Raw genomic sequence first — 20,401 nt, 5'->3', positions numbered from 1 at the left:
CTAGAGTTGGGCCTGAGCTTCCTGGCTGACAAGGCAAAGATGAATCACAATGGCTTGTATTGTTCTAGGTTGACTGGAAGAATGCTACCTGATTTTCAGGAAATATAAACATCTTCCTGGTGCCACAGGGGAAGGCAACCTTACTTGGTGGGATCACAGGGCTTGCAGCAGGGATTCACATCCCCCAAAGATGGAGAAATCCCTTGGTCAACTCCATAGCATGCAGGTGTCAATCTTTCAATTGAAAAAAAAAACAACAACTAGGAATCTGAAACTTAATAGTCTAATACTCCACTAGGAGTGCTAATGCTTTGGGGCTGGGCTTGAGCTGTGTTTCTCCATTGCTTTCATCATTTGTCCTCTCTCTGGTGGCCACCTCATAGTAATTACATGAGTGACAAGGACAAGTCTGGTGAGGAGAGGGCCTCCTCCATCCACCCTGCTCATGGATACTGTGACAGATGGAGCTTGGTGAGTTCAGGGGATGTGGACATGTGCTCAGGCCTTCTCAGGGTGGTTGGGAGACTGAAGGAGAGGATCAGAGTGCAGCGGGAATGGGGGGTGTTGAGAGGGGTTGGCCATGAAGCTACACAGCAGTAGCATACCAGTGATGCGGAATTCAGTGGGGATGGGACTGAGGGCTGTTGACGCGGGCTCCAGGGCCTGGTGGAGGAGGCATGAGTTCCTAAACATGGTGCTCTGTCCCTGGGGCTCGGGGCCTCCTGGGGTGCTGGCATTAATGAGGTGAAGAGACTCTTTAGCACTCCCTGCCTGGAAATTCCTGAATTCAGATTCATTTGCAACCCCAGGGCAAATATGCCATGTATTAAGATTGTATTTTTCATTTTTCATAAGTGAACTGAAAACACATGTTTCCAAATAATAGTGTAGGGTCAACGTGTTTTAGCCATACACATGCAGCCTCCACTTGGGAGACCCTGAAAGGGGGCTGCCTCACCAGGATTGGGGTCCAGGAACCCTGCACCCCAGGGCATTCAGGACCTGAGCTCTGATGAGCGGAGAGTAGACAAGCCCGTGGAAGGATGTCAGATGATCTTACCTTCGTAACAATAAGATCTGTGAGTGACAAATCGATGTCTCCACAGTTAGCTGGAAGCAGTGTTCCAAGCCTGCCCCCCAGCCCCCCCATCTTGCTGTCTCCTCACCAGGACTAGATGACTGTCCTTCAGGGCCAGCTCATCTCCGCCTCACCACTCGATGTCAAGGTCTGATCTTCCCTCACACTTACTGCACGTGTTTGCACAGCCCGAGGCACCTCATCAGTGCACACTGGACACACCCTCAATCCCTGCTGCAGCCCAGGCAGAGCTATGCTTGTGAACAATCTACAGATCTCTTCCTTCCTGTGAACTCTGAGCCTTCCTGGTTTAAACCATCCACGTGCTCCTTCTAGACTGACTTAGTGTTCTCAGCGGAAGCCCAGGTACTGACCAGAGATGCGCTTGCAGCCTTGCTGTTGAAGCTCAGTGGATATTTCTATTTACATCGTCAGAATATTAAAGAAATGTCATCTCATTGTAATTAGGAAGGTTTTCCACAATGAGTCGTGTTTGTAAATCAGGTGGAATCCGCCTAGGGCTGGTAACTGGATAGGATTCCATGTCATGCCAACTGATGGATGTTGCAAAGCCTGTTCTGTCCAGCATCTGCTATAGAACCACGGGTGTCAGTGTCTAGGCACAGCCACAGAGGCCTTGGGCCGTGTCATTCACAGGGGTCCTCCTGTGAGTCACTGCCACTGGTCAGGGGCACACGCCATGCTACAATGACACCCCCTGAAGTGCTCGCCGTCCCTGTGTGCGGTGACTTTTCTGTGGTGGTGGCAGAACACCCAAGGAAGCGGCCTGAGGGATGGTGTCTCTGGGTTCCACACATAGTCACGTTGCTCCTTGGTAGAACGGCATGGCAGCCGAGAATGGGAGAAGAGAATCTTCACTTCCTACCAGAGAGGAGAGGGAAAGTAGGAAGGGAAGAAGGGGCAGGGAGACAGGGAGAGGGAAGAGAAAGAGGAGGAAGGGGCCAGGGACACAATAAAATTGCCAGTGTGACTATGGGCTTTGTGGCCACTCATCATTGAAGAAGTGCCATGTGGAACAGGCATGTGCTCCCTCCACAATGGATGCCAGCCAGACAGGCGCTGCATACCAGCCAGCGCTGCATGCTAGCCAGTGCTGCATGCCAGGAGGGGCCGGCCCCCTCCCACATCACCTGTCAACTGCAAGTCCTCAAATTCGACTTCTAGAGCCCAGCCTGTCTTTAGTGAGTCCCACCAAGGCCTTTGCTTGAGTTTTCTGGGGAGTCTCAGATGAGCTGAGGGGGAGGTGGTGTTTGCTTGTCTGGGGTCAGGGTGTATCAGTGGCTTCTCGGAGGCCTCATGGCCAGGGCCCTTCTTCCAGTCTACTGGACATCACCACATCCCTGGCCCTTTGACTGTAGCTTGTCTCCCCAGAAGCTATTCTTGGGCTAATATTGGGGGAGTCACTGATTGAGGACTTTGGCTTCAGATCCAGCTTGATCCAGTTCTGGCTCAACCTCTTCTCTGTCTCCATGGCTTCATGGGAGTCAGCTGAGAGTTGTTACAGGGAGCAGAGGGAATTGTCCCCGTCAAGTATCTAACGTTGTCCTCACCAATGTGGTGATTCGTCTCCAGAGGCTGCACTCTGACCTCTGGCCTGAGCTGTGGCCCTTCTGTCGTCCGCCTGGGTCTCCCACATAGATTCTGGACTCACCCCCACACAACAGTGTCTCATTGACTCCTCACAGCAGAGCAGGGAGCTCATGGGAAAGACCCTGGAGGTCTAGAGAGGTGGCAGCATCTGCCCCAGACACCCTAGCCTTCCCTACCACCCCTACAGGGGCAGTGACTCTACTGCTTCCTCCCTCTCCCCCATCCCACGTGGACTGCATGTTACAGAAAGACCACAGGTCAAGTGGGAGGCAGGGAGGGGCCTGGCATCACCACAGGTGGACAAGGACAGGCAGGACCCCAGGCTGCCTCTGGCCTCCAATGTCACTGCTGTCTCTGCAACCCAGTAGTAGAGATTTAAAGATGAATCACAAAGGAGAAAATGTGTTTCCTTGAGATTTATGGATGTGCCGCCCAGCAGGGACGAGGAGAGCTGACCTTTCTAGGTAGGCAAACCAGAATGCAGCCTCACATTGTGGTTTTTGTGGCAGCAGATTGTTCCCGAGGCGGGCGCTGCATATTTTCATCATAATGCCTTTTTTGTTGTCAAGTGAATGCGGCAGTGTTCCCGCCTGTGGAGGAGGGATTCATTCTGAGTTCAGAAAACTTTGTCCCTGGCAGGGAAAATAGGTGCTTGTCTTCAACAATGCGTGGAGAAGGATTTGTTATGGCTTGGTGATTTACAAGTTTCCCGTAAGCTTTGTTGTTATGAGCTCTAGTCTAAATGGAGGCACCGCAGCTACCACTTGAAGATGATGAAATTGTACTAAAGACACTTCCATGCCTCCCCCTCTAGCCTCTCTCCTTCTCTCACTCCTTCCTTCCCCTCCCCCCAGCTGTTCTCTCTCTGGTCTTAAAGCTGGACTCTGATTTGGAGATATAGAAAAGATTTTTCCTAACAAACTAGATGAAGTGAGGGTGCATAGAAGACCATTAAACCAAAATAATTGAGGGTCCCTTGCCCAAAAACTAGCTGACTGGCAAATCATCACTTAACTGATTTCCTCACTGGTACACCCTTTCTCAGCCTAGCTACTCAGGAGACTGGGATCTGAAGATGACAGTTCCAAGCCAGCTCAGGCAAGAAAGCCCATGAAACTCTCATCTTCAATTAACCACTAAAAAGCTAGAAGTAGGACTGTGGCTCAAGTGGTAGAGCACCAACTTGGAGCAAAACCACAGAGGGACAGGGCCTAGACCCTGAGTTCTAGCCCCTGTACCAGCACCAAAAAAAAAAAAATCTTAGCAATAACCTAGCAGACTTCTTTGCTGTGGGTGCTGTGTTCTGAATAGCAGGCTTGCCATTTTCAGGGTGGTTTTCCCTCTCTGAAGATGCTAATGCATTTTCTTGGTCTCTGAGGAATGGCTCTGTATGTCTGTGAGAGATAAATGATGTGGTAACAGTCATGTCCTGACAGCCCCGTGACCAGAAGCCACCACTGCAAACAGCAGACCAACCACACCCGGGACCCCTTGGCCCCCTACCCCAGCCCCAATCTCCAGAGCCTTCTGCTCAGGGCTCTGCCCTCCTATGCATGGACACCTACAGAGCACTCCCTGCATCACCAGATTCCATGGTGTCTGAGCAGCAGGCACCCCACTGTGTGTGCCTGAGGGGCCCTGAGGGGCCCTGCGCTGGGTCTGCAGACATGCTCCACCAGAATCCTGGCCATCAGCACCCACAAATAACTACTGCAAGTTGCCAAATATTGAAGGATCCTGGGTGTGGGTCTGGGATGGCTGAGAAATTAGGTATTTTTTTTTAAGGGTTGGCAACTTTGTTTTGATCTTACTCCAGTGTCAGATGGCTTGAGGCTAAGTGTTAGGCAAAACTATTATCTTCCCAAACTCCAGCATTTAGGGAGACTTCCCTCCATGGACCTCAGTCATCCTTACAACCTGGCTTTCCTGCTTATGAAACAGAAAAATTAGCCACTGTGCTGCTGCTTGGAATGTAAACAAGAAATCTGTGAGCTTGACAGAGGAGGCAGGCAGGGTCAGAAACATGACAGGTTCTCTCTGGTCTGGGTTCAGTGGAGCTGTCTGAGACTGCAGGTCAGGGCCAGGGGGCCGGGGCAAGATGCCATCCACGCCCACGGTGTGTGGAACACGTGGCAGGGGCTCTGCTGCTTCTTTATTTCGCCCACTGCTCACTCTGTGACCAATCCAAATACATTTATAGTCATAGTCACTGGGCTTGAAGGGCCGAGAAGGATGGGCAGTTCTTACAAACCCAGGGCTGTGACTCATTGATTGGCGCCTTGGGGAAAAAAACAGGAATTGGACAGCATGAAGCCAGGATCAGGAAAGACAGCTCATTCCCTCCGAGCTGCCGCAAGGCAGTGCTGCATACACTAAAGGCCCCGGCCCAGAGCTCTGGGCGCCCTTGACGTAGAAACTCTTCATCCAACCTGACACCGTCACACGCCAGGTAAGTTAGCTATGTAGAAAAACACAAATGTGCATCTAGAAAAAGATTTTAAATATTGCTGTCCATGTACAATAAGAGCTCGCTTATGCCCGAGCTGCTGGTCTGCATAATGTCTGCCCACTCAAATGGCTCTGATGCCTTCGTCCCTTGTGTGCGTGTGCATAGAAAGACATTTTTACTTTCATCTGAGTTCAGAGAGAACTCCAGATCTGTCCTTCTCAGAGATGGCGGTAGTTTCCCCCTTATACAGAGCAGGCCCTATCCACTGCCATTTTACTTTCTTGTTTGCAAGGATTAGATTCACAGTGGCTCTGCTCACTTGGCTTTTCCCCGGCCACTTCCTGTGGGAGCCCCTCCCCTTCTACAAGAGGTCTTCACCTCAGTGGGAGCCCTCCCCTTCCATGGGATTCCTCCCTCTGTGGGAACCCCCCTGCTCTGTGGGAGTCCCCCTCTGTGGGAAGGATTCCCCCCACCGCCCCAGTGGGTACCCCTCAGTGGTAGCCACCTCCCAGCCCAGCTCTTCCGTGGAACTGACCTTGCCTGCCCTCCCGCCTTCCTCAGCGTGGATTTCCCCTGTTCCAGTGTTGTCCCAGCCTGCTTCCCTGGGCGGGCCAGGCCTCCTCTCTGCTCTCCTCCCTGGAAACACAAGGACCACAGCTGTTTGCTGGGCCACTCCAGGTCTGTGGCCTGGCCAGGTCCAGGGCACTTTTGTCTACAAGATGGATGTTACCAGCCTGGCTCTTTCCAGATATTTGTGGAGCACAGAGCCTAGTGGTGCAGTCCCTGGCAGTGGATGGGTGACCCAGCGTCAATGAGAATGAACAGAAAGGCCGTCCACCAAATCCTTCAGCGGGAATGTGGAGGAGGAGAGGCTGCCTGAGGGAATGGCAGCCTCACCAGGAATGCAGAAGGACAGAAATTAAAGCCAAACCCCAAGCAGACAATGGAAAATTCCAATGGAGGTGGCAGTGTAGCCCAGCCAAGAGTGGGCTCATTCCCTCTAGGCCTCCGTGTCCTCATCTCTAAGATAGATCTGTGTGCCTTAGGGTAGCCAGGCGATGGGGCGGGGTAGCCCTGAACTAGCACAACACATCTAATGTGGTTGATTCTCCTTCCTCTTTTGGGAGGATGTTGCGCTCCATAAGAGCCGGAAGCTTCTAGGTTTTTTCGGGCAGGCTTCACTGCCCCGCCCCCAGGAACTGCCCTCCCCTCCCCCGCCTGTTCTTCATTGCACTTCCTTCTCCTAACAAGGCGACCATCTGCTTCAGGACCCAGGCTGAGGAAGCGTTCACAGGGTGCCAGTTTACTTTAGAGAACACTCTTAATTCTGCACTTGGAGGAACCCAAATGTGTGACCCAGAAGCCAATCCAACATTGCTGTCTCTCATGGAGCCTCTATCTATCTATCACGTAGTTGGCGGGGTTCAGGATATTCTTTGCTCTGTTTTAAAACCTTATACCAGAGTTTGACTTTAATGCATTGTCTGCGTTTGATTGGGGTTTTGTCAGTAGCTCTTTCAGTGACTAAATGACCTTGGCAATGAGCCTGCCCTTCTGCATTCACACCTCCCCAGGCTTCAGTGTGGTTGACTCCACCGCTGCCTTCAGCTGCAGCACTGATCCAGAAGCTTCTGCATTGCACTGAGTTTTACATCACGGTGCATTTGGGGGTATTTTGAACATTTCTGTCCAACCTTAGGAGATGGTGACGCCAAGGCCATTCCTGACTGCTTCCTTCACTTGGCCCCAGGCCAACCCCACAGGTCATTTTCGAGCATTTTCCATGGGTTATTGTGGAGCTGAAGGGCTGGGCACTTATAGTACGTTCTTCTTCAAAATGGCAGTCTACCCATCCCCGGCAGACCCCACCTCCTGCCCAGCACCACTCACTCCTTAGCTCTGCCCGTGGGTTCTTTGCTGTGTGCCGGGCGTTGAGGCCCTCTTCTGGTCCCTGGAGCCTTCCCCATTCATTAACAGATTGTCTCTGTCATTTAAAGTAGCTTCCTTGGTAGATGATGAGACGTTGTTTCAGGTAGCTTTTGAGTTTCAGTCACAGTAGTTCATTTTTAGCAAGTATACATATTTAGTAAGTTTGTATAGGTTAAGTCTATTTCCTGTGCCTGTAACTTGCTTACTGGCTCTAGAAGCTGGATTCTTCCTTGGGTTCTATTTGCTGTTTTCTTCGTTATTTCCTGTCCTTGGTGAATATTTGTTTCTTTCTAATTCCCATGTCTTCTTCCCTTTTTTCCTACTTTGTTACATTGGCTGAGATTTCTAGTACAAGGTGGTTCAATGTGAGTGCTAAGAGCAGATATCTTTTCTTTATTTCCAGGACTGGTGGTTAATCATTCAGTCTTCTGCCACTAAAAATAATGTTAGACAGGCAATGTGGTGTATGCCTCTCATCCCAGCTATTTGGGAGGCAGAGATTGAGAAGGTTATGAGGGAGGTTAGTGAATTTGAGAGGAGATCAGGCAAAGAGTTATATGTCACCCAACTCTGTCAGTAAGCTAGACATAGTGGTGTGTGCCTCTCCTCCCATCCCAGCTATGTAGGAGGCATAGGTAGGAGGATCAACCTCCCCTCATCAAAAAACCTTACCTGAAACATAACCAAAGCAAAATTGCTGGAGGCATGGCTCAAGTGGTAGAGCACTGGCCTAGCATGAAACCCTAAGTCAAAACCACAGTGCTAAAAGAATAATATTAGCTGTGGATTTGTCCACGTCTATTTTAAATTCTGTAATAACCAGAGCTATTTCTTCTTCCTTTGCTTTAAACCCATACCCATGAGTCAAATGTTTCGTTTATAACCACAAAATAATTTATAGCTTACTTGTTATGATTTCTCACTATGGAGGTTTGATTACAATTGGTTGAAAACAGCAAGCCTTGCCTAAACTAAAATAACAAGGAGTCTGTTTTGGTAGAACACGTGCGCTACATCAGCTATTTTAAAACAGTGACAATGGCAACATGATTTTCCTCTGGGTTGTACAGTTGTGTGGTGGCACTGAGCTTGTCTCCATCTTCAGGTAGATGGGAGCTAACAGCTCTTGTGTGAGTCCATGTACCAGCCAGAACAGGAGAGCCATGGGTCTGCATGGGTAGGGAGGCGTCCTTGGTCCACCGAGAGACAGGTGCTGGCACAGTCTCAGCATGGAAGGGCCTAGAGACAGCTCTTGTGGTAAGGCAGGATGGGCCCATTTCCGTGAAATGTCCAGAACAGGGAAGTTTGTCGATAGAGACAGAGGAAGGAGATGAGTGGCTGTCAGAGAAGACAAGAGGGTGGGGCCGAGGAGCTAGGAAGATAAGGAGGCTAGGGTTTCTTTCCAATGACAATGAATTGAACAGCCTTTGAATGGAGCACTTGAAACAGGAGTATTTCATGACATGGAAATGTGTATGTTATTGAGCATACAATTTGTATATTCATAAACAGATGCTTTCTTTTCTTTTTTTTTTTTTTTTTTTGCTAGTCCTGGGGCTTGAACTCAGGGCCTGGACGCTGTCCTTGAGCCTCTTTGTGCTCAAAGCTAGGGCTCTACCACTTGAGCCACTGAGCCACTTCTGGCTTTTTTGAGTAGTTTATTGGAGGTAAGAATCTCACTGGGACTTTTCTGCCCAGGATGGCCTTGAACTGCGATCCTCAGATCTCAGTCTCCTGAGTAACTAGGATTACAGGTGTGAGCCACTGGCACCTGGCAACATATGCCTTTTCTTCCAGTCCTGGGGCATGAACTCAGGGCCTGAGCACTGTCCTTGGACTTTCTCAAGGCTAGAGCTCTACCACCTGAGCCAGAGCACCACTTCCAGTTTTTTCTATGTGTATGGTACTGAGGAATCGAACCTGAATCTTCGTGCGTACTAGACAAGCAGTCTGCCACTAGGCCAAACTCCTGGCCCCACAACATAGGCCTTTGAAGGAAAAGAACCTGGGTGGTGACAGTGGTGGCACTGAGACTTGGGTGAAGGCGCTGCCACAGCTGGGCCTTGAAGGGTGATGAGCTGAGGGTGATGCAGCGGGAAGACAACTGGATTAGCTTCATTAAAAGCGCTGTCTGCTCGGAAGCGCTGGGGTTGAATGCCCAGCACTCCGTCAGCCACCCCAATCTGAACTGACAGAGGTTAGAGGAAGCTGAGGGTTAGGACACGGTTGAGCTCCAATGGTTGCCGCTGAAGGAAGCTGCCGTCGAGATAGACAGTCTCCAGACGACCTGAGCAATGTGTCAGGAATGCACACGTGCACCAGTGGTGGTGATATGGGCTGGAATTCGTAACCAGCAGCTCCACCAAAAACTAATGCTTTCCTTTGTATTCTTCTCTTTTTCAGACTATAGCCCTCGTTTCACTTTGGTGAGTACAAAACTTTCTCAATTGAATTTCTGATGTATAATTCAGTAGATGTTTTTAAGTGTGGGATTTGTTAGAGAAGGCTTATCTTGCCCCCCCCCCAAAAAAAAGAAGGTCTGAGGGATAGGAGACATTGGGTATCCCTGGGCTTTACCTGGCTTGCACAGGCTCATGGCACATGTTTTGTTCCATCTTTATCATTGGACTCAGCTGCTCAGTTGTGTTGAAACACTGTGTGCACGTGCTTTCCTTTCTCTAATTTGTGCTTATTTGAACAAGGGCTGTCCTTATCTCAGTGACACACATTTGATGCCTGCAAGGTCTCCCAAGAGTTGTGAAATTGTACAGATGATATTAGCTTCCTAAATAGATGTGTAGTGGGGAGAAAGGCTGGACAGGAGCCTTTCTGACTCTGATGCTAGTGTCACCGATTTTATGCCTTTGGGGGTCCAGCCAGCAGCAAATGTCTATTGCTTTGATGTCCGTAGAAGAAGACAACTGTGAACACAGTAGCCTTTTGGTGACCTGCTTAATCAACCTCATGCTAGTAAGATTCCCAAAGAAATGGAGGAAAGGAAATCTTAGGAGCTGTGGCGTGGGCAGAGAAAGCATGTAGAATGCTCTGTGCATGCTCTGTGCATTGTCAGGGCCCTGCATTGCAACTAGGAAGTTGTATTTCCAAGTGTACAACTTTGCTGTGCTCCACAGTTACTTTACAATCTGTAGATTGATTCATTTGTCCAAGGCTGGTCCTGTCTTCCAGCAAGGAGCCTTCTGTGGTACTATTCTGTCCAGGCATGAAAGCCTGCAGGTCTCTTGGAGTGATTGAAGTTTTTTTCAGTTGCATGATTATTTCTCTCTCTGTTGATAGGGTTTGTTAAATGTAATTACCAATCTCTGAAGTAAAAGAAAAAGAAGCCTCACTTTGCTACTTGCTAAATACAGTTTATTCTGCATGTTACTGTGCATCATTCTTGGGTGTCTTTGATTCTGATTGGCACAATCTACATGGACCCATGTCAACGGTGGGGTCCAAGTGGAAGCTCAGTGCTAAAATAATGATATGGAGTCTGTAATTTCTGTCCCCTTGTCCTAAGCCAGAGGTGTCAACCTCAATACATTCTGCATATGATGCCTTTTATAAGTGGTGGGTCAGAGTTTAGTAAATGTGCCCTGCACACTGGGATGGAGAATTTTGAGGGTCAGACCCATGGGTTCATTTCCTTCCCAAACACAGGGAGTAGGTGCAGGTTTTGGCTTTGTTGTTGTTGTTGTTATTGTTGTTGTTGTGAGGTTCGAACTCAGGGCCTGGGCGCTGTCCCTGAGCTCTTCAGCTCAAAGCTAGTGCTCTACCACTTGAGCCACAGTGCCACTTTTGATTTTCTGGTGGTTAATTGGAGATAAGAGTCTCAAGGACTTTTGTGCTCTGGCCAGTTTTGAATCGCAGTCCTCAGATCTCAACCTCCTGAGCCACCGCGTGAGCCACCGCGCCCGGCTTGAGAAGGTGCAAGTTTGTTTCAAGAAGGCGACTGTGTATTCCTGTGTATTCCACTCAGCCCAGGACTCTCCACATCATAGTCTTGCCTTCTGCCCCTTCTAGGACCTCCCAGCCTTGGGGCCAGCTGTCTCACTGCCTGCCAGTGTAGTCAGCGCTCCCTAGCTGAGCAGTCCCGGGAAAGATGCTTTCTTGGTGCTTTGCCTCTCTAGCTCTGTCTCAAACTCAGGGAGATGTTCAGGAGCAGCCCCCATGGCAAGGTTGCAAGCGTAGAAATCTACCATGGGTTCGCAGTGCCCAAAGCACAGAGAGGTGTCACCTCTAAGTTGCCGGCCGCATCCTTCGCCTCTGTTCTAGTTCCTGGATTCAAAGTGCCTGTGGCTTTGAAAGTCTTTCTCTGGGACACGAGGAGTGTGTGTTTGAGGGGCCTCCTATTTGCTGCCTGCATTTGGACTCTGCCCACGGGGCCGCTTCTTGTACCGTCGTCAAGCACATTGTGTTTTCCTTGGTAAGCATTTGAGACGCAGTCCACTGCTTCAGGGTTTCAGTGACCAGAGACGAATTTGTTCCTAATTTTTGAGATTAGAAACTTACTTGGAGCTGGGTATCAGTGGCTCACGCCTATAATCCTAGTTACTCAGGAGGCTGAGATCTGAAGATCACTGTTCAAAGCCAGCCTGGTCCTTGAGACTCATCTCCAGTTAACCACTGGAAAACTGGAAGTGGTGCTGCAGCTCAAACGGTAGAGCATTATCCTTGAGCTGAAGAGCTCAGGGACAATGCCCAGGCCCAGGCTCATGACCAAGGAAAGAAGGAGGAGGAGGAGGAGGAGGAGGAGGAGGAGGAGGAGGAGGAGGAGGAGGAGGAGGAAGAAGAAATACCAAAGTATTAGGACCAGCCAAATGAAAGTGTTACTATTAAGTAGCTGTGGATTTTAAGTTTTACTTAGATTTTTCTTTTGCTAGTTTTTTTTTTTTCTTTCATGCTCTATGCTTTTTCCTCTGTCACTTTCAACACATGGAGGTTTCCTTCTCTTTGGATTATTTTTCTTTCTTGGTTTTGGTGTGAATGGCCTCCCTGGAAGGAATGAATTTTTCTGTCCTTCTGAGGTCTGTGTTCGCGCAGGGCGGGGCAGGGCAGGACTCACTGGGCTCAGCAGCTGACTGATCTCAGCTGGCAGAACACAGCTGCAAGTCCTGGCCTGGCCTTCCCAATCAAACAACACGGAGAAAGGCTCTGTGTGCCAGGCAGGAAAAATGACGGCTTTCTGTTGATGTTAAGGATTTTGACAATGAGATTCTCTCCCTCTCCCCCCACTCCCCCAACCTGGTAAGCCAGTGAAGTTTGGGAAGGCATCCTAGGAATTTAAAGTAAATTGATCTTCTTCCCACCCAGGGAATAGATTCCACATACTTCTAAGCAGTAGCTTCTGGAAGCATCTGGTAGGTACTTCCTCCTGGCAGAGGCAGGCCTGTGGTCTGAAGTCACTCTTTCCACCTGGAGGAAGGAGGAACCTGGATTTCCCACATAGACTCCGGCCTTCTCACATTGCTTGCAGCACATCCAGGACACAGCTAGAATTCTAGACCCCCTTTCCCAGGGCAGAGGCAAACATGGATTCTTCAGGGCCAAGATGCAGCCCAAGTATCATCTCAGGAGGACAAGAGGTAACGGTGAGGGCCGGGGAGGAGCAAAAGAAGAGTCCGTTTTGCTTCATTTTATCCCATGCTTGCTTATGTTTTATAAAGGACAAATTGACTGTACGAATATTTAACAGGGAACCTTCACTAAATGAAAATTTGGCAAGATAACTTGGTCCAGCTCTGAGCAGGAAATCTGGGTTTGAGTTTCTAAACCAGTGTGGCTCGGCCGGCGGAGGGGGGGGCTGGGGTTTGGGATGGCAGAGAGTGCTTGGAGGGATGTCAGCCCCCCAGGAATCAAGTGAAGTTCTCCACTCCAGCAAAGCAATCCCTGCATATTGCAGGACCATAGACTGGCTGGTGAATTATATATATTTGTCCCATCCTTGCCTGGTATTTCCTACTTTTATCATCAAAATCACCCTCTTGATTTTTTTTCCTTAAAACTGGATTTGCAGGGAGGCATTTTAATTAAAAGTGATATACTCGGAAAGAAACCGTGAGCTGGCGGGGGCAGAACAAGAACTGGTCTGTAGCGGAAGGCTTTCCTGCCCGTGTCACTCGAGTTGCAGACACAGATGGCACTGGCAGCTGCAAGCCTGCACCGGCTGCCTGAGGGGTGGCATTTACAACAGGGTGGGAAGAAGACCAGACATTTATGAGCTATGGGGAGCCGACTCAGCCCCCCTGGGCCACTGACCCTAGAAGGCAGTCAGGTGACAAGTACAAGGGCAAGCAGGCAGCCAGAATCCCCGGAGCCAGGAACCGGCCCTCAAGGGCAGTTCCGGAGACATCCTGTCATATCCAGCAGCAGATGGGACAGCGGGTGCTTTAAAGCTGCCAGGCCGAAGTGACTTCTAAAGCCACTCGTGATGCAACGTTTGGTAGAAGGTTTTTAAAATGTTAGGGGAAACGGAAAGAATCCTTGTGGAATTGCTGAACAAGGTGTCAAATAGTGGTTTCTCTGAAGAGCTTTTCTCCTTGTTGAATAGCAATCAGCATGAGCCTAAAACAAAAATTGGATTTGGCTGTGGTATGATGTGGGCTGACTGAATTCTAACAGTTTTAAGAAATGTGTTGCTGATGGTTGACTGCGTGCAGGCAGCTGTACCAGGATCGCCTTGGCTAGCAGAAATGGCACAGACAGCACCTTCATAGGAGATGCCTACATTGGTTTAAGCTACCAGGTCACCATGCAGCTGCTGAAAAAATGACTAAAAACAGCATGTTGGAGAAAAATGATATGGGGAAAAACAAAAACAGCTGACCTGCTTCCTGTTTTGCCAGATCACTTCCCTGCCCTATGTTGAAAGCATCAGTGTGTTTGTGAGACCTGGAGCTCAAATTCTAGAGTGCTTCTCTCGCAAGGACAGACCCTGAGTTCAAATCCAAATCTTATCTTGGTAAGGCGTGCATAGGGTTTGTAAGATAAGCTGAATTGGAGATCTCCTTTGTGCCTCGTCAGTACTGGAAAGTGATCGTGGTGTGTCTTGTTACCCCCATCTTAAAGATGAGAAAATACAACGTTGCTAAGATAGGGGATGCAGCCGTGTGGCATCACATATGACGTATGTATATCTAATGTACACGTATACGTACACATGTGTGTAAGTACACACACACACATCACTTGAGCATGAACCCTGTACTGTTTCTTATGGCAGATCAGTCTTCGCAGGGTTGTTTGAAATCCATTAACGATAGTCAACAGATATCTTCCCGTGTTTGCTTCCGTTGGAGGTGTTCCTTTCCAACGGAAACACTCAGCTCCTCAGGACTACTGCTGAAACCAAAGCATGTCCAGTGTGAAATCTACTGCTTTAGAATTATGCAAGCAGTGGAGAACTGTAAGCTATAGGACCATATCTGGGATTCTGCAGATGCTGTGCAGGTAGATGGCTGTATTTTGGAGCCACTTCATGATCACGTGAGTTGATTTTGGCAGGGCTCCTAGAGCTTTCCGTGTGTTATCTGCTGACCAGATTCGGTTCTCTAATCTCTGTTCCCAGCCTCGCCTGTTTCCTTCCAGGGTAGCTGTGGTTTATCCACTCCCTCACCGAGCATTTGGCAATGTCTCTGCAAGCTCATAATTGTGCAAGTTCTTGAGACTCGAAGTGGTAGAGCACAGTTCTGGCTTTGGGAAGTACAGCTAGTCAGGCCAGTATTTGAGTCCTTTCTCTAATAAACAGAAATGTATGTTTCGCTCAGTCTTTTGCAGAAAAAGATTGTATAGAAATAGTTCACGGGGAGAAAACTGGGTGAGTCCAAATTGTTGCTCATGACCTAGGCTTGCCTACACTCAGAAGCACTAGGTGGGAATTTTGTGAGTGAGTGTGTGTGTGTGTGTGTGTGTGCTGTCCTGGAGCTTCAATTATGGGCCTGGGCCCTGTCCCTAAGCTTTTTCACTCAAGGGTAGTAGCACTCTACCACGGAGCCACAGGTCCATTCACAGCTTTGTGGAAGTTTGTTGATGTCCCTCAGACTTTCCTATCTGGACTGGCATTGAACCGTAAATCTCCACCTCTTCATTGGCTATAATCACAGGTATGAGCCACCAATGCCAGCCTGGGCTGGGGTTTTAAGGGACTCTCGATGAGAACTTTCAGTCATATCAGGGTTGCTTACACCTAATGTGTATCCACCAGAACTGTGGTCAATTCCGTTTGTCCCCTCTCCTGCTAGGCTGAAATTGGTGGGACTTGAACTTGTGGAGAAATCTTCACTTTGACCAGGTGGCAGCTGTCTTTGCTCTTCCTTTCCCCCTCACTGGTATATGCTCTTTCACTATCCTTCCAAAAGTCTGAGGCTTTTATAAGGAGGACTTTTGTTTTTGCTTATTTTGTTTTGTCTTGTTGGCTGTGGGGCTTGAACTCTGGTCCTGGGTGCCGTCCCTGAGCTCTTCAGCTCAAAGCCAGTGCTCTACCACTTGAGCCACAGCGCCACATCCAAAGTGGATTTTATGAATGGAAAACTGCTATCTGAAAAGCAATCTTTTCCCATAATGTTGCTCCATGCAGGGAATCAGCACTGGGGACCTCTGAGCCTGGATTCCAAGGCTTACGCAGAAATACCAGCTAGTCCAACACAGCTAGCTTCTCCCGCAGTTCTGGGGCCCATGCCGGCCAGGGGTTCTGGGGCCCCAAGATGGTTTTGTTCTTACTTGCAGGTGTGGTTTCTTACTACAGCTGTTTAGCTGTTTAGAAACCCTGGGTGCCTCTCAGTTCTCCCTGCTCCCTTCCCGGGGAGCTCTCAGCAGACTTGGGCGGAAAGTGCAGGCCAGGCCACCGAGGAGCACTTGAGGTACACACACACACACACACACACACACACACACACACACACACATACATGCATACACACACGCATACACACATACATGCATGCATACACACATGCACACATGCACACATACACACTCATACACACATACATATATATACACACACATACACACATACGTGTGCACGCATATACACACTCATACACATGCACACATACATGTGCACACATGTATACACATGCAGGCGCACATACACACATGCGCACACATATACGCTCACACACATACACATGCACACACATGCACACACATGCACACAATCATGTGCATACACATACACACATATACACATGCACGCACATATACACACATGCACATGCACATACACACTCATACATGCACGCATACACACATACATATGCATACACACATGCACAGATATGCACACATACACACATACATACATGCATGCCTGTGCACACGCATACACACTCATACACATGCACACATACATGCACACACACATGCATACACATGCACATGCATGCACACATATATACAAGCTCACACATACACACTCACACATATATATATGCACGCACACATATACACACATGCACACAATACACATACACATGCACACACATAGACACATGTACACACATACACACATATACACTCACACACACATAGACACACACATATGCACACACATACACATGTGCACACACACACACACACACACACACCGGTGGAACAAGGTCACATTCTCAGGAGTCCCTATTTCCCAAACCTATCTCTGGCCTCCTTCCAGTTTGAAGCCAGCACTGACGTTCTGTTAGGCTGTTTCCTGTGGTGGGCGGATTGATTTAATTTGTAATGAGTGATTCACTGCCCGTGGCTGCATGTTTTCCTCCTGTGGAGTGGAGAATTAAGTCACATTTCCTTTAAAATATTATTTTTCATATACACTGGATGAAATGTACCCGGTGGTGGAGACCAAGGGGCAGAGTCATATCATCCCTGAAGAGACAGAACTTGACCTGCACCAGGCTCTTAGGGAATGGCGAACTCAACCACGTGACCGGATCCATTCCAAAGGGGAGACTGTCTTCTTCTAAAAATGGTTCTTTTCATGATGTTTTCAAAAGCTGTGTCATTGAGAAAAGAATATTTCAAGGAGGTTTACTCTGAATCTTGGCCCTTTAGGAAGCCACATGGCAGGTTTCCTTGGTGAGAAACTTGGCGCTATTGTCACTTAGTCCAGGCTTTGGCGGGACTTTCTCCCTGTCTTCTGCTCACTCCACGTGATCTTGGCCTGTGGGGAGGAAGCCTAGCCACCTCGTCAGGTCCATGACCTTCACTGAAATGTAAAAAGAAAGAAACCCTGGGGTGCTGAGGCCCCCGGAGTGGTTCTGCTCTGCTTTGGGGCCCTGTCTAGCTAAGCTGTCACCTTCGCACCATCCCCCAAGGAGGCAGTGGAGTGTAGACTCCTGGGCTTTCTAACATGGGCCACCTGGCCTGGGCATGGAGCAGGGAAGCCTGCGTGAGAAGCAATCAAATCTTGGTTCCCTTCTGCCAGCTCCAGGGAAGCCCAGCATCAGATTTCATAAGATGGCACCTAGGCAGGGAGGGTGATAAGTATGGCCACATGATAATGTGCAGAAGTAACAGGAAAGAAAGAAAGAGAGAGGGGGGGGAGAAAGAGAGAGAGAGAGAGAGAGAGAGAGAGAGAGAGAGAGAGAGAGAGAGAGAGAGAGAAAGAAGAGGAGGAGGAGGGGCGACAGGGAGTGGGAGGGGAGGGGGAGAGAAAGGAGGAGGAAGAGGAGGAGGAGGATGAGGAGGAGGAGGAGGAGGAAGAAAATCAGAGGAGAAGCAACCAAGAGCAGAGGTGGGTAGACCACTCCATGGAGTCTGTCTTGGGCAAAGATGATCTGAAGGAGAAGGGCCAAATCCAGTGTAGGTGGAGCCTGGCTCTCAGCGCCGAGGAGCTGGGGAACTGCCACCAAGCCACCCCTTTCCAGAGCATCGGTGTCTTCAGCTAGCTAGAGACACCCTGACAGTGTTGTGAAGGGCTGTAAAACTCTGTTCATGCAAGGACAAAAAGTGGTCCATGCTAGAGGTGAGGACGATCCAAGATGCAAGGCTGGCTGATGGGGTGTTGCGTCTGTTTGGAGAGGGCCAGTGTTTCTGTGTTTGTGTGCTAGTATTGGGCTCGAACTCAAGGCCTAGGTGTTATTCCTGCGCTTCATTGCTCGAGGCTGGCGTTCCATCGCTGAGCCACATCTCTACTTCTGGGCTCTTTCTTGTTAATTGGAGATAAGAGTCTATTGGATTTATCTGCCCAGGCTGGCTAGGAACTCTGATCCTCAGATCTCAGCTTCCTGAGTGGCTAGGATCATAGGCATGAGCCTCTGGTACCCTATATGACCTGACCATTTTTGTTGTCTGGTGATGGGACCCAAAACCTAAACACAGTAAGCAAGTGCTCTCCCCCCTGGGAGAGCCCAAGGCACCTGCCTTCATTCAGCGTTCGAGCCTGGGCCTGGGGCCTGCTGTGGCTGAGAATCTGCAGAGGGTGGCTGTTCCCTAGTTTTCTCTCAGGCTCAATGGTGCCCAGAAAAATGGCCAGCACTGAGAGCCAAGCCGCAGGCCCCAGGAGCAGTCTCAGTTCCTCTCTAGCTCAGGTGCTTATAGCAGAAACCCAGACCTCTTACCGGATACCCACGTAACAAGTTGAAAACTGAAATACCTCCTCTAGGCACCTCCTTCCACATCTTCAATCCAAGAATGGCATCAGCCATCCGAAGGGCTGGGCGGGAATCTGAGCACCATGATCAACTCAGGGGAGCTCACTTGGCCACTGAACAGGGCCTGGCACAGAAAACGCCAGGTCACTTGTTCAAAGGACAGGGAAAACGCTTTCCCGTTACCTCCTTGTTCTCCCTCTGGACCTATCCTTGTGGCTTTTGTTTTGCCTTTTTCTTCCTCCTTCATGTCAGCTCCCTGAGCCCCGAGAGGCTCTGAGGCCTGGGGCCAGGCCGTGGGAGGGAGCCTGGCAGCCTCCCGAGGGGGAGGTGAGCACAGTGGAGGCTGTGGGTGGGGGCAGGAGACAGACTGTAAAGACCATGTCCTAGCGGGGTGCGACAGATTCAGGCCACCTGTGAGCCAAGGCCCCCTGGTCCCTGTCACATGTGCCACCGCCCATCAGCAAAATGGAAGTTCACAGGTAAATGATGATGAACGTCAAAGCATTGGAGCACTAAGCCTCTGGCCTGGAGCCCTTCGAGCTGGCCTGAGTGGCCTCTGACCGCACTCCAGGGGCGCATGAGGTAGAGGGCAGGGCAGGGAGGTGTCACCTTTGGGGTGGTAGAAGGACTCTTCTCCCCAGGGCCAGGTGCCTTTTACAGATCGAGCTCCAGTTTCCCCTGATGTCTCTCCAGGTTCTGGAGAAGTCTCCCCTGCCCAGCCCACCTGATGCCCTCTGCTTGGCCCCCACGAGTGCTCCTTCTGTCTCTCTGACTTGGTGTTGCTATGGAAATGTGCCCCACTACAAGGGCATCCACGTGTAACCCACCCTCTCCCCAGAAGAGCACTGACCTTCAGCACAGGGATCTTGGCCCTCTCCCCTCAGACTTGAGCTGGCACAGAGCCACAGTGAACCTCAGTCAAGCATGTAATACAATTAGTACTCCATGAAATACAGTTAATACTCCTCCCATTACTTTGAGGGGCAAGCTGGGTATAAGCAAATAGATGAAATCAACCAGTACCCATAAGTGTTTCGGGCACTCGTCACTGGTTTCCTCTGCCAGAGCCAGGCTGGCCTTGGTGATGTCTTTCCAGTTTGCAGGCCAGTTAGCCTGGCTACATTCTGTCACAGGGCTGGCAGAAGCCAGATGGAGTTGTTGATGCTTCTGAGTTGCTCTGTGCTGGAATGGAAGGAAGAGCCCTGCTCCCCCTCGGCGTGGCAGTGCTGACCTGCATTTCCATCCAGTTTCCTGTTCCCGGATGCCACTTGTCTTACCAGACCCCAGGTCCGGGGATTCTGGGAGCTAGTGGATGTGCCAGCTAACCAAAGCCACCGACTTGCACTGGACTTGTACGTCTTGATAATATAGTAATACCGTCACTCACTCCCTTAAAGATCTGTCTGGGATGAGGCCCTGGTGCGAGCTGCAGGTGTGCAGAGGAGTGCATGGCGTGGTGGGGAGCTGCTGCAGGCCCCGCTTCCATCTGAGCAGCGCAGCCACGGCGGGCAGAGTCAATCTCCAGCCCACCAAGAGGGAGGGCCATGCCAGCCTTCAACGCATTTGCACAGCTTTCTTTTCAGAGAGGAGAAGCAAAATGCGTCTCCTAAATGTCTGAGATCAAGGACGGGGCAAAAGAGCACCAAGTACGCTCATGGCACCCCCTGGATAGTGATAAGGAAGATTATCTGCTTCTGAACATAATGACTAGCTGCAAAAATTGTCTTCTAAGTCAGTGAACTATTT

General features: G+C 49.8%; 1 protein-coding gene across 1 annotated transcript in view; it reads left to right on the top strand.

Annotated features, from left to right (window-relative positions):
* Ptpre (protein tyrosine phosphatase receptor type E) overlaps positions 1–20,401 on the top strand; it is a 112,737-nt gene that overhangs the window by 40,071 nt on the left and 52,265 nt on the right. The window contains exon 3 of the mRNA XM_090345606.1: positions 9,471–9,493. The gene's annotated coding sequence lies outside the window, so the exon portion shown is untranslated. The remainder of the gene's footprint in view (positions 1–9,470; positions 9,494–20,401) is intronic.

This window comes from Megascapheus bottae, chromosome 15 (genome assembly GCF_031878675.1).
Source record: "Megascapheus bottae isolate mThoBot1 chromosome 15, mThoBot2.hap1, whole genome shotgun sequence".
NCBI classification, from domain to species: domain Eukaryota; kingdom Metazoa; phylum Chordata; class Mammalia; order Rodentia; family Geomyidae; genus Megascapheus; species Megascapheus bottae.
The sequence above is the reverse complement of the archived record's forward strand: the minus strand, read 5'-3'. Positions and strand labels throughout refer to the sequence as shown.